A 14,011-nucleotide genomic window follows, 5' to 3' on the forward strand; every position below is an offset into this window, starting at 1 on the left:
AAAATATTTACAGGAAAACAATAATTTTATGACTTATATCAATTTCATGCCGATGACAACCAAACCAATATTAAAATGATTGTGGGAAAACTGGATCCCACCATGTGATTTTCCAGCCAATAGAAGTTTTTTGACAACAATGGAAAACTCCGACACCATCATTAAATTTTTATTATAGTAGGATACTGATATTTTCTTATAGAAAGTAATTTAAAAAAATAATAAAGGCAAAATTCCGGAATTAGTGTGGCTTTACTTGTAAAACTAGATTTCTTTCTGAGACACGAGTGTTCATATATGCCAAAATAACAATTCCATTAATATTTTTTAAGCTTATATCTAATTTTATTTTTTCCTATGGGTACTTAATTTTTTTAAAATACTATTTTTATGGTGTTTTGTCTTTTTTAAAACTAATTCCAGATATAAATTCTTGGAAAAATAAAAGAACTTAATAGTGGATCTCAAAAGTTGAATTTACTATTCTTATTGAATTTAAGCACATTTACTATTTTCAATTGAAGTCTCTTTTTTATGTTCTAAAAAAACGAAGTTTTATCGCTTTTACTTTAATACAGTTACAAAATGATAGTACTGTTATATAGCACGTGGATGTAATATATAAGTCGATAAAAGGAAAGGACTGCGTACGAGATTCAACTTCGAAAATGATCTCACATTTTAAGACGTTTTAAAAGATTTATAGAAAATGCAATAAATAATGTTAAATTTTATCTAAAAGGAATTACAAGTTTTTAATCATACACTGAGAAATTAGGAAGGAAATGAATATTTACTATTGCTTTGAAGATAATACCTTTCAAAATACCCCATAACATCTGAGAGATTTCTTAAATTTCATTTTACATTAATTCTCATCCTACACTATTCATCTTTTCATCTGTTTACCTCTTTAATAGTTTTTAACACTCCAGAAATTCTCTTTGACTATTCTTAAATATCCAACCCCCTTAAAACATAGAAACTAATCAATTTAGGTTAAGAGGACCCAATCGATAACTAAAATGGTTCAACCAATCCTAAGCATCAAAGGAAAAATTTATGTTTCAGCTACGATTATTTAAAATATCTGGCTAAAAGGGACTAGAAGTTCCTTCAGAGGGACTTTTTTCTTCTTTCATCGACATGACAGTCTAGTTAGTACAGGCCAGAGCCATTCAGAAAGTAATTTCCACCAGACTCTTATCAGACACTTGGTTTCTCCATCTATTGATGTCCATACTTTTAAGATCTTTTTCAAACAGAATCAATTCATCCGATGTTTGGTTTGCAGGTTTCAAAAACTCTTTTCGGTTTCAGGTGAACTCTCTTTCTTACCTGGGTCATCATCATCTTTTCTATCGACGTTGCCCAACCATCTTTAGGATTAGTACATATAATTACAAATCCTATGGGATCTTATCTTATAGGATTTGTTCCTACCCTGTAAGATCTTATCCAATAAGATTTAATCCTGTAGGAGAGGAACTAACATTATGTTTGGTTACTTAAACTTTCTGTATAATTCGTAATTGTACTGAATCCGCCAAACATCGTTTTCGCTAACAGACCCAAAAATGGCTCTGATTATTTTTCCTTAAAAAATTAGTAGTTTATTTTCATATTTTTATTTAATGGCCAGTATTTGCTGCCATAAAGTAATACAGATTTAATTAGAGTACAATACAAATCAATTTTATTTTTAATGGAAATAAGCTTTGACTTCAATAGGTTTCATAATTCAAAGTAACTCCTAGTACACATCGTTATTCTGTTATTAATATTTGTTTCTCTATCATTTTTAACTGTAACAATTGTTCATAGGTATTTGAATTGACTGACAATTTCAAATGCATAATTATTAGAGAGGTTAACCTTCAAAATTTTGATTAATGACTGTCATAAATTTGGTCTCATTCTGATTAATAGTTAAATCCAATGTTTCAGAAGCCGGAAGATTGGTAAAAATCTCTGAGATAGCCTGTTTGGTACACTGTAGCCGAGCACAATATTCTGTCGAGAAAACGAATCAGGAATGGGTTTCGTAATTCCTTTCCCCATCAGGTGTTCACCATAAACTGGGTGGAAGAAGAAATACGTTAAATTTTACAAACCTCTATCTTAAATATAAAACTCAATAAAATAAACAGTTGAACTGAAATAATAATTAAATTAATTTAGTAAATTAGAATAGAAATTAAGTTACGATACAGTCTTAAAAGTATCTTATCAGTAATACATATGTCTTAACCTAATTAAAAGCCCGACTCTTTGCAAAGCACCAGGGTAATTGGAAAAGCTTTCAGTATCTTTGAATCATTCTAGCAGTTTTAAGTCCATGAAACTATTTAACTTTGGCTAATTAGAGAATATATCATCCATTTCTTAAGCAATAAGATTTAGAGTAAAGAGGCTTTATTGCAACAAGTTGAGTATAGGAAAGGTTCATTAAAGAGAATTCTCAAAAAAAGGAGTCAAGTAAAAGTTAGTTAAAGTTAAATAAATACTGAATTATTTCTGTTTATGGAATGATGATTAAATTTACTTTTGGACATCTTTGAATTATTTAAGTAAACAAGTTTCTTCAAAATATGATGCAGAGAAAACTATAACATCAATAAAAAATCAGAAAAATGGTTTTAATAGCGACGAGTATTATAAAGACTTTTATTAAATGATCTATAAGTAATTTCCATATTCTTAAATTTTTTTATCTAGAAATAAATAAAGAAACATCATAAAACTTTTATAGAAGAAAGATAGCGAATACTGATCTCAAAATTGAAATTCTCCGAAACAGAGGATGATAGAGAAATTAAACAAACGGAACGTATATGATGAGAGTTGCTAAAATTGTATACAGAAATTTTGAAACTAAGTTCGCCAACAGAGCGTGCTGTATACTATACTGAGCTATTGAAAGGAATAAAATGCCGTAGCACTATAAACTAATCTATGATATTCCAGCAGTACCAGATACTCACTTTGTTCTATAGAATGCATGGTTTAAAACTCCTAATCACGTACAGCAACCTTCCTTCACGCTTCAGCCCTAAAACTGATTGCGCTGGTCATCAATTGCTTGCAGCTCCATCTGTTGGCTACTTTCGTGTCTAAATTCCAAAATTTCGGAATGAAAGTTTTGTAGTTCTCACAATAAACATACCGTTTGTTTCATTTTTCTATCGCTCTATGTTTCGAAGATTTTTAATTTCGAAATTAATTAGTTCTTCGCTAGACATCTGTATATTCCAATTTTGTTTCAGTCTTTTATTTTTTTTCCAATGCTAATCACTTTACATCTAAGTACATAAAAGGTGTCAAAGCGTGTCCAATTAGTATCAAATGACTTTTAGTTTTTTTTTTTTTTTCCAAATGTGGCTTGTTAAAGTTGTTTCCTCCCCCCTTTTTCTTATAAACAAATATATGTTAACAAAACTTTTTGTCTGACTAGACTTTTTAATTTAAAGTTCCGGAAGACTGTACGGCACATTGTAATGAGTCTAAAAAAATTCAGGTTGATACAGTAATTCTTCGCGCAATTTTCTAATTAGCCTAAATAGACATTAGTTGAATAAAATAAGCAAAATAATAAGAATCAGTCTGAATAAAATAGACTTTTTCTATCAGCTTGAAACACTACAAAATAACTATAATTGTAAAAAGACGGGTTTTTCAATAGTAAATTCCAATTCCTCCACAAAAATTAAACAAATTGTAACATGTCCCATTAAAAGATTTTTGTGGACTTGTAAGCATTTGGAAATCTAGATGATGATTGATTTGGAAATCTAGATGTTTCAAAAGTTTTGGAACCTTTATTTAAATTTGAAAGTCTGTACATATTGCTTGCAATAATATGCATACAAAAAGTATATACATTACACGCAAAATATAAATTTATTTGTTTTAATGCATCTTGCATCAAAATTCCTCATATGAAAAAAGAAGCTAAATCAAAAATATAAAATTAAATATATACCTTTTTATGATCCCACTAAGAAACAGGTTTCTTTTTAAGACTAGATAATTCTAATAATACAACTGATGAAAATAACTCTATTATTGATGATTAATAACATAGTTATTTTTCATGATTTGGTGTTTATCATGATTTTTTTTCCAATTTTTATTGGTAAATGGACTACTAATAATGATAAAAGATATTTAAAAGAAATCTTTAAATTTAATGTGTCTAATTTAGACAGTATTTGTTTTAATATTATAAGAACATTGTGTCCAAAACTATCAATTTCCCTATTTATTAATAGTTTTTAATTATATGATAATACGGCTTTGAATGATTTTTTTTATTTCACTTATTTCCATTTTTAAAATGATTTTTACGTATAAAATTTCCTAATCAAGACTGATTCAACGGGAATGAATCAGCGCTCTTATTCAAATAACTTTTTTGAATCAGCAGAATTATTGAATCAATAAGTTGAAATTTGCTAATTCATATTATCAAACTTGAACTACGTCAATTCTGCCATTTTCTCCGGCATGGAAAGCGTAAAAATTATCAATGTTCTAGTAAAAAAATATTTTATAAATATGTAGCTATACTTCGATTATTTATATACCAAATGTGAATGAAAAAAAAAATTATTTAGTTTTTTTTCCAGAAAAAGAAAAGACCAAAAAAACTAATTTTGTTTGTCCCTGAGTCATTTAATCATCCATCAGCATTAATGATGATTAAAATAAAAATAGGTTCACAGCAAACGCCGACGTCAAAGTCTCAGAGTCTTGCGCCCTTTGAGCATTTTTTTTTCAGGTAGAGAGTTTTAAAAAGCTGCCTTGCTGAGTCATTTGACGTCGGCACTCACTGTGAACCTACCCTACCGAGTCTCACCAACACCTCCTAGGAGAGAAGGCCTCAGCGCGGATCAATTCAGTAGTCTGACGTAACGAACATAAAGTGCGCAGTTTAGGAAAATGAGAAAGATGCCACTACGTTCGAGCTACTAAGCTGCGCAGTAGGAGAGAATACGAATGATGTCATTATGTTTAAAATACTAAAGGATAAAATTTCTTTTTATGGTACCGTGCTGAGGGCTTCTCTGTTCTAGGAGGCATTTGTTCAATACCTCAATCTAGATTATTTTATTAAACCAATAAAATGTCAGTAACTTTCATAACGCAGGTGGGCGTAGTCGGAAAAAAAAAATCTGAAAAGGCGACTGACTTTTAGATGTTAATTTATTTCCTTTTTAAGAAAGATACTGGGTAGATCAATTTAAATTTAAAAAAAAAAAAAATTTGTTTTATTTTTACAAAATTAAATAATAAAGAACGAGTAATGGTGTTTGGGCAAGATTTTATCTTTAAATGTTTTCCTCCGTAAATACAAGTTGCTTCGAAATGCATGCAAATCTATTCATTGTAAATTTAATTATACCAACCTCAGGAGACACAAAAGTCGTGAAAATTCCCGGATTTCTTAAGAGCATGAAGTTCACCTTAAATTTACGAAAGCCTTGAAATATAGCGAGGAAAATATTTGTTTTGCCGTTTGCTCATCAAGAAGACCTGGTTTAAGAGCTGTGCATTTTATTTTTGCGCCTCAAGTTTAAAAAAACTGTTTTGCTTAGATGAAGCACAAGGTGCAAAAACAGAATTATCGAGTTCTCTCAAAAGTCCTTTTTTCATCGAAATAGTTAGAAATTTAAATAATATATACGCATATTTGAAAGTCTAGCCTTTACCAGTTGATTTTAAGCAAAAAAGCATGGAAATATTAAATAATGAAAAATATATGTTTACGCAAAATCCGGGGTTATTAAACGTATGTTTATGTTAAATCCGGGATTAAAATGAAAAGTTCTTTTTTTTTAATAAAAAATGTGCTATATCAAATTTAATTTTATTTTTCTGATAAATTTTGAATGTTAAGTTTTACTAATAAATCTTGTTGATTTGTTAGTTAGAAATATAAATAATATATAAATATACACCCATATTTGAAATTGTAGCCTTTTTCGTTTGATTTCAAAGCAAAAAATTAATCAAAATATAAAATATATTAAATCTTAAATCAATAGGTTTTTTTAAATAAAAAATTATATCAAATTTAATTTAATTTCAAACATAAACTTTGTAAGTTAATTCTGTTAACTTTCGTTATATTCTCTCTTTATAAAAATGAAATAAGCGTATTTAATTCTCTTCACGCAATTTTCAACTGGGCTTTCATTAATATAGTAGCTCATTTCATAGGGTTAGAGCTGCTGAAACTGGTACTCTAGAATCAGCACTTAAATTTTAATTTAAAGGAATTGCATTTCGCTTTTAATTTCCTTCGACTTCATTTCGCTTTTAGAATAATTATATTTCGCTTTTAATTTAATGTAACAAAACTTTATTCACAGTAAATCATCGATTTCGTAACAAATTTCAAAGTGATGTGCATTTTTTGTATAATACTTAATCTTTAAAATTATTTAATTAAAAAAAAGCTAAATTTAAATTAAAATTTTTAAAGATTTTACTATACAAATCCATTGTTCCTTGCTTGTAGTGTGTTGTAGATGTTTTGCAGAAATTTGTTGTAATAGAAGGATGCCATTTTTTTATTTATTTTTATTGTCTTAGTAAATTTAAAACAAAAACTAATTATTTTGTTTTAAATTTTAACTATACTTTCCTTCCTTATTAAATACAATCAATATTTTCATTTTTATTCAATTTAACTATTCATTTCCATTATTATTAATTATAATTAACCTTTTTGTTACTAATTATTCATAATTGATACATATAAATTTCTTTTTTTTTATCAATATTGATTATAATTTATCGTTATTATTATCAATCTCATTATTATGATTATAAAACATACTATTGATTACTAATGATTGTTTTTACATGAATATTATTTGCATGGTTACCTTCTATTTTTCATAACTATTATTGCCTATATTATTATTCTTATTATAATTAACTAATTTTAGCAATAATTCATCCTTATTTTGGTCAATCACAATTACTTACAACTGTGATTGCGATTTACTATCGCAACTATTTTCTATTTGGGGTAATTTAATTGAAACAAAGAAGAATACCATTACTGTTTTAAAATATTCACACATTTTCAAATGAATATATTGATCACGTAAAAAAATAAAGCGAAAAAGTATGTATTTATTTTCACAATACTTTGAATATTGTGATCTGTCTGAAAATTATTTATTGGAAATAAGTTATGAGAAACGAAACGCAGGCATGGTCACTGATGAAAAACTTCGTTTAGAAAATATTTAATAAAGCTGGACTGATAAATTTAATCTTCAGACAATTTTTTTAAATTGAACACCACGTAGTTTCCGTTGCACGTATAAAGCACGTATACCGTTTTCAACAATTATACAGTTTTTAATATGAGTGGAACTAATTTTTCCAGTTTTCTGGAAAAATTTGTTCCATATATGAGTCCTTTAGTTCCGGCCAAGATGGCTCCACGCAGAATTAGAACATCGTTTATTACTAACGTTCATCTGTACCGTGGATTAGTTATAAGATTGATGCATACTTTATCGCTAATAGTGCAGAAATCAGTTTATTATACCGATTATAGAAGTAATGCTTGTTAGCTTGGATGATTCACTAAAACGCCGAAAATTCTTTTGTTTCAACATTATTGCTAAGTATGAAAAATTGCATGAACTAAAGACCTCCAAATTCACAAATTATTTGAGTATAAAAGTATTTTTTGGAGAAATTTAAAAAAGAATTGTCATAAATTGAATTGACTAACATAAGCATGAATTAAAAAACACATAACGAGATCAAGGAAAAATAAGATAATGAGACATTTTATAAAATATCAGAAAGTTGTTGATTTTGATGAGAATAGTATTTGTTTTGAATTTAAGGTTCATACTAACCCATTACGGATTTTTCCATTTACTTTGCAAGGGTATTACTCACCCGTTACGGGTATTTTAATTTAATTTTGCTTTGTTTATGTGTGGATGTCAAATAAATGCGTTTTTGAAAAAAAAAGGAACTGTTTCTTTAATGTAGCTTGATTCCCTATAATATATATATGTTATTATTATTATTATTGTTATTAAATTTAGTTTAAAATTTCAAATGAATCGTCCAGATTATTGTTAGGCTTTGAAAATTAAATGATATGAGCACAGAAAATTTCAATAACTGCCATAGTTTCTTTTTTTTTTCTATTATTTTTTTTTTAATCTAAAACTAAGGGTAGACTATATTTGAGGGTGCCCCTTGATTCTCGCCAAGTTGTGATCGCGGTTGATCGCCAATCTGGGCGATGTTGAAACCCAATCGTGATTTTGATTGGTTTAGATTTTAGCGTTATTTTTTAAAGTTCAACGGTTGTAATTTCAGAGGTCCGTTAGATCTACGTAGGATACCGGCAGGTAAGGTATTTTCTAATTTCATCACAGAAATTAGAAAATCATACCCCAAATTCGTTTCCTTAAGATACAAAATAAAAGTTTGCAGTATAAATCAAGAATTTTAAGACTGACCGCATTTCCCCTTTGAAATTAAGGCTCAAGGGGGACTTTCATAATTTTAAAAGAATCATGCTCCAAACTGGCTTAAGGGAATTATACCCCAAAGGGGAATTTCCCCCTCATTGTGAGCGATTGAATTATACTTTTCATAGTTAAAATAAACAAATTTCCAACATCAAAATTCCTAACAGTTAAAATAATTATTTATTTGCTATTTCTTCCTTGGAAATGTGTTAAGCAATTTATTCGCACAATGAGAATATATGACAAAAAATGCATTCGAAATAATTACCGGATAATCATTAAAACAAGAAGATTATAACAAAAAGTGATAAATTATGCAAGAAAAAGACGTTTGTCTAATGGAAAGAGAGTCATTAATTCATTTGGCGAGAAAAAAATTTAAATTAAAATCAGTGCGAGAGAAAAATAAGTTTTTTTTCCCGTTAATTACACTTCCTCACATTCTAATGAATGGAAAAGATTTTCATTTTAATAATTAGTTTGTTTGTAACAGCTTTTTAGTCATCTTTTCATTTTAAGAAAATTAAATTTCGATCAACATGAATAATATTTTAGTGTCTATTTACATCTCTGTAAAAATATTGCATTAAAAATGAATTGATTTGGCGAGTAAATAATACATAAGTTATTTTATCTTTCAAGTTAAGCCTGGGCTTCAGAGAATTAATGGAATTTATCGCATTATTTAAAGAGTGACAAGATCTTGTAAAGTAGGAATTACTTTTTAATGAATCCTCTATTTATCCAAATCTTTGTCCATTAGCATTGTGAAAAATATTGTATCCTGACTTCAATTTAATGCCAGGCCGATATAAATTGTAGTTTCGGACAAAAAAGTGGGAGGGAGAAAATTATCATCTCTCTTCATTACTTTGTGAAACTTATTAATCGAGAAAGGAGAGAGAGCCCTGGCTATATTAATTACTCTAAAATCTATTTTATCTTGAGTGGTTTTAAGTCTTCGGGGCACTTAATAACAGCATTAACCTAATTTCAACAGCAAAGTTCATTTTGTTAAATGTTGCTTTAACTTTCCGTTTATAAGGATTTTGGGTGAAACACAGGGTATTCGTGCTTAAAATAGCTAAACTAACTCCAGAAAATTCTGCAGTAACTACTAATCATTATTTTCATAAGTACGATAAGTTCATGTTGTTTGGTCACTGAGACTATTAGTGAAAAATTTATTACCTCGTAGTTTAGTACAAAATAGTATAAATTAAGAAAAAAAATTACAGAATGATTCTGAAATTGATGTACCGCTTAGGTGCCTCCTTTTTACCACTAACATTTATGGCAAAAAAACAAGTTTTTTTTTAAAATGTAGATACCTTTCCTCACCGAAAGTAGTTAATATTCCTGGAACTTGTCTGGAACCTTTCAAAAACAATCAGCACACATTACCTCTAAAGCTTGTTACGTTTCTGGAGCAAATCAGCGACTTTCAGCATTTTCAATTTACATGTAGCCATGAAATGCTGCTAAGTTAATCTAGTGATGGCATCTAGTGTGAAAGATAGTACTCAGTATTCCTCGTAAATAAAAGTACATGTAAAAATAATAAGTTGTACACGTACATTGTTAGAAATTTCACAGAAAAAATGGTTAAATAAGAATTTATTTAATTTTTACTTTACCATATTCAAACAAAACAGTCAAATAACCATAAATAAGATGGTATTAAAACTGCTAAACGTGAGAAAAAACCGTTTATTAGCTTACTTGACCTAATACGGGTAAACAACCGAAATGTTATTGTGCCTACTAGGCCCACCTATTGAAACAACTTAGTTCTTTGCAGATGGATACATATTATAGCCGAGTGGGCTAATCTGTCAATCTCCAGACAGTCAGAACGGGAGTTCGAGTCTAAACGTTGACACCACAATATTTCCTCCATTCTCTTCAACACATGAAGAGTTTCTAGTGTCCTGCACTCCCCAATTTGTGACACTAGATTATCAGAATACGATTTGTCAGGGATCGATGACAGTACCATAAAGCTGCTTATGACATAAAAAGTGTAGTATTTCCCAGTTTTTACCATAGGTGAAATAACCAAGTAAGCTAATTAAACCATATTCTAAGGTTCGTTTGAAAAAACACAACTCAACCACAACCTAACTCCTATGTCAAGTTAAATTTTATTTTTAACAGTTGTGAAACTATGCTTGTTATGAATGGTTAAAAAACCATATAGTTTTTTCATGGTTTTTTAAATATCCTCCTTATAAGCGGTTTCACAATCGTAAACTTTAAAAAATTATTCTTTACCGTAAACTTAACGATTGTTTGGATGGACAAACTGCTGCCAGTTATTTTATCGTAATTTTAGAATAAAAACTCTAACAGTGTACATGCCGTATTATAAAGAAAATATATTTTATGAAATATATTTTAACTGTATTAAAAACAGATATTACGGATACAACTTTTGAGTAGTTCTTCAATTTTTGTGAAAAGTATCATAAGACTTACCCGTTCATTAAAAATTTCTGTTGAAATTTATTCTCCAAGATTCATAGCACAATAAGTGAAATGAACGTCAAATGCATTGGTTTGCTTTGAAATATAAAAATAGCATTCAAACTCACCTAGATATAAAAAGAAAAGGAATTAATAATTCTTAAAGAGTAAATAATTTGAGAAAAATAAATCATAATTTTCTTTTTAATAATTACCGTCATTTTTGATTTAAGAAACATGCGTTTAATCTCAAAGAACCGAAAACAATTTTAGAAAAAAATATTTGTGAACGTAAAATTATTTCAGGCTTTGTAACACTTCTTTTTTTGCCGAAAATATTTAAATTTTACTTTGCATTCCACAAATTTTACAATTTTTTTAAAGGAAGCAAAAGGGGTTAGATTATAAAAATATTATTAAAATTTTAAGTAAACTTAATTTTGCTTTTACTCTATAATTATCTGTATATTATAAATAAATAAATAATGTAACATCAAATCCAAAACTGCTAATTGCTATTTAAAACTGTAAATAGTTGACGCGCAAAAATAAAGTTATATTCTGTACTTTAACTTAAATCAAGTAAATTAATTTCAGTTTAAATCAAGTAGATGTAATTATTATTGAAATTATTATTACGTTCAAAAACAAGAAAATATATAAAATGTAAAATACTTAGAAATTAAAGCATCTCAAAATATATTAAATACGTCTGCGTATTGCATCAAAATTATACTCAAAATATTTGTTTCTAATATGATAAAAAATGTAAGGAAAAGAGTATTCTTATTATATATATATATATATATATATATATATATATATATATATATATATATATATATATATATATATATATATATATATATATAGAAAAATTCTATATATATATATATATATATATATATATATATATATATATATATATATATATATATATATATATATATATATATATATATATAGAATACATATATATATATATAAAATTTAAAGCAAAAGAATAGGCTTGAAAATTATCTAAAACTAAAAAAATAAATAAAAAAAAATTCTTATAAAACTTCTTTCACTTTAGTATATCTTATTAAACGTCTAATAAAAATAATGAAAAAATTATCCTTTCTCTTTTTTACTGCTACACATCTTGAATGATTTAGAAATTCTTTAGCATCTGTAACTTTATGCTGTGTGATAAAAACGTATCACAACTTATACGTTGTAAAAGGAAAATAATAATAAAAAAAAGAACAAACAGGGTGATAAAAGTATCAGAGCTAAAAACAGTAAAGAAAAAAAGTTTGATTAGAAAGCTTTAACGTTAAATTTCTTTTTAAAGAAAAGGAAATACGAGTTTTATTTTATCAGTTTCCTTTTTTGGAAAGCGTCAGTTACCTTCTTTATGAGAGTCAAATAGGCTTGAGATGACTGAAGCTTGTTTTTTTATTGTTCTTTATATTAATTTTTATTATTACAATGCATATTTTTTCCATTATTTGTTGTATTTTTAACATTTTATTTATACTAGGGGGTTTCGCCCCCTGTTACTTTCACTCGCCGGCCCGCAAGGTTGCTACGTATTCATCCCTGTTTAATCCCCCTTAAAATTCGATTTGTGCATGATTTCTTAGTGTTGATCAATAGCGATTTATTGATTATTTACTTTTTTTCCTCCCCGTACAAGAATGGATAAACAGCTACTAAAAAACATAGAGTAAAGAACACAGTGGTCTTTATTAAAGCTACGCAATTTTTATTCTTTATTAGCAATCTTTTACCACTAGGGGTTCAAGTTGAAAAACATTTTATGGTAGTTACTTTTCCTATGTTCCATATTATATATAGCAAGTTTCATCGATCTCTGCATCAAAACTGGCTCTGTGTTGTTTTGAACAAGGTAACTTTAACTATAACTGCACTGTACTTATGTATCAAATTATCTGCAAGCTTCACGGTGATAATTAATCTGTCATATAGAGATTAAGTTTAAACGTGTCCTGATATGTGAAACGGTAGAGTTTGGCATCGTTATTTGAGGAACTATAGCTATGGTAATATTAAATGACGAACAATAGGTGGCGGTATTATTAAATGGGAAACGGAAGGACATGATATCGATATGCGAGTAAAGGAAAGATTTCGTTAACTGTGCCAAATATGGAGAAAGATTTCGTTAACTGTGCCAAATATGGAGAAAAATTTAAATGCAATTTTCCAGAACTATATTAATCAAGCATGGGTAAAGAATTGCTGAAAATCAAACGCATGAGAAAAACGTGTTACATTTTTTGACCATTCAATAAAATTCGAAGAAATGGCTGCTAATTTACGCAGACAGTGCCCATAATTGTAACAAATTTCAGAAAAATTAGTGGAATTGACCGTTAATATATACAACTAGCTCTCTTTTTTCACAAGAAAGTCCTGAACCTGTAATTGCAGCGAGTGTCAGTGAAATAAGTAGTATTGAGCATTAATTTACATTGTTATTATATAAGGCCTCTTAATTCCGACCAAGGTATATACTACATCTCCCAGATGCTTACGACATCAGATTACTGAAAAGGTCCTGGATTAGAACCGAGAAGGCGTCAGAAAGCATTTCTCTCTCACTCCATCAAAGAGCACGTATCGACAGATGACAGCACTACACTATTTTATCTCGTTCCACGGTCAGCCTTAATTCGACAAAAAAAAAATCTGCATGGAACTCATACGGCATCAAGACCGGTGCATGTTAAAAAGAACTTCTGAAATCTATAAAACTGCATTAATTTTAAATTCATTTTTAATTTAATTACGTATGTAAATTATAACGTACATGTAAATACTGTTTAATAGAAACAACCTAACCAGTTGCTAACGGACAATTTGTTAATTTCTTGTAAGCTATTAAACAGGCGAACCACAATTACCCAAAATGCAAATAACAGAGATAATGCATGTACTTATTAATCGTTCACTCAGACGATTATTTTACGTAAAGGAGTGAGAGGGGGGTGTTGTGTGATATTATTCAATGGCTGATT

General features: G+C 28.3%; 1 protein-coding gene across 5 annotated transcripts in view; it reads right to left on the bottom strand.

The window, feature by feature from the left end:
* Positions 1-14,011, bottom strand: part of LOC107449324 (uncharacterized) — a 235,323-nt gene that overhangs the window by 77,282 nt on the left and 144,030 nt on the right. Inside the window, exon 3 of one of the 5 annotated variants that reach the window (XM_087165398.1) lies at positions 9,861-10,023. The exons of 3 other annotated variants lie outside the window; for them this stretch is intronic. The gene's annotated coding sequence lies outside the window, so the exon portion shown is untranslated. Of the gene's footprint in view, positions 1-9,860; positions 10,024-10,997; positions 11,109-14,011 lie in introns of those variants that run through there. One more of the 5 variants, XM_087165399.1, reaches the window with a different exon arrangement.

Source organism: Parasteatoda tepidariorum, chromosome 6 (assembly GCF_982258835.1).
Source record: "Parasteatoda tepidariorum strain Cologne lab strain chromosome 6, Ptep-v5.0, whole genome shotgun sequence".
NCBI classification, from domain to species: Eukaryota; Metazoa; Arthropoda; class Arachnida; order Araneae; family Theridiidae; genus Parasteatoda; species Parasteatoda tepidariorum.